The following is a 1,215-nucleotide window of genomic DNA, read 5'->3' as shown; positions in this document are numbered from 1 at the left end:
CCACGCCACGCCCCGCCCCACCACGCCACGCCACGCCCCGCCCCGCCACGGCAGAGCACTGGTGTACAAGTACACGCTCATCCGCACGACTAGGGGAGGCGTTGTTGTACGTCAGGCGTCAGGGTCGGAGGGTCCGACCAAGCCGCGACTGTATGGATCTCCTTCGCTTCTTTATCCAGTTGGTCCGACATGGTCTATGACGGGACGAGAAATCACTGGTGAAAAGTGAAATGTCGGCAAACAGAAAAGAAAAGCGCGCGCGCGGGCGCGTACTCTTTTAACCAAAACAGCGGGATAGGGAGAGGGAGGCTTCGCGAGGGGCCGGCCGGGGCTGTAGCGCTGCACACGGGAAAGAATGCGGGGGAGGAGCGGGGAGAATGGGGGAGCGGAAGGAAAGAGAGAGAGCATAGAGTTGTGTCTGCTGGAGGAAACCGTTGAAACTGAGGGCACCCGGGGTTTGAAAAAAATGGGCGGGGGAGATAGGCGATCATCCAAAAAGTGCGTCTGCGATTTGCCGTTACGAAACTGTTAAGATGGGCCTAGAAAGCGCCTGAAAGCGCCTGATAGGTAGGCAACTTTGTGCATGCAGTGCAAGCGTGTACCGCGGGTCGGCCTACCCCGAGTATCGCAGGCGCCAAGGCCAAGCTCTCCTTGATTATTCTCGACGAGATGTCGGGTTGTTCTCCCCGTGGCCTTAGTAAGCTAAAGGACACTTAATCAAAGCATCAACCCTAACACCATCCAATCACCCCTTCATCATTGCTCCACCCCATACCCTCTCACCCGTTAAATATAAGTAAATACTGTAAGGCCTACGGGCGACAGCACACCAACCCATGTAAATCTAAATGTAACAATTTGACGTCAATAAAACCATTTTAAAAACTGAAAACTGAATTCGACGAATGCATCTGCAGAAAAGCGGACGTACTTTCTGGGCGATCCCTCGGGGGGAGGGGACGGCGCAAAAGGATGATAGGTAGGTGGGGATGAGGGTGGCGCAGAACGCATGACAACGTGGCACAGGAAATTATGAGTCAGAGAGGGCCGGGCCCCCTGGACCCTGCGGCGGCTTAGCCTCTGGTCGCCCCCACTGGTGGTCCGGGGCCGGGCCGGGCCACCAGGGGGTCGGGGCACTTGAGCTGCGCGAGTGAGAGAGCGAGAGAGCGAGGGGGAGAGAGAGAGAGAGAGAGAGAGAGAGAGAGAGAGAGAGAG

The sequence above is a fragment of the Frankliniella occidentalis genome, unplaced genomic scaffold, assembly GCF_000697945.3.
Source record: "Frankliniella occidentalis isolate FOCC.00 unplaced genomic scaffold, Focc_3.1 Scaffold72, whole genome shotgun sequence".
In the NCBI taxonomy this organism is placed as follows: domain Eukaryota; kingdom Metazoa; phylum Arthropoda; class Insecta; order Thysanoptera; family Thripidae; genus Frankliniella; species Frankliniella occidentalis.
Note: the sequence above shows the minus strand (reverse complement) of the source record.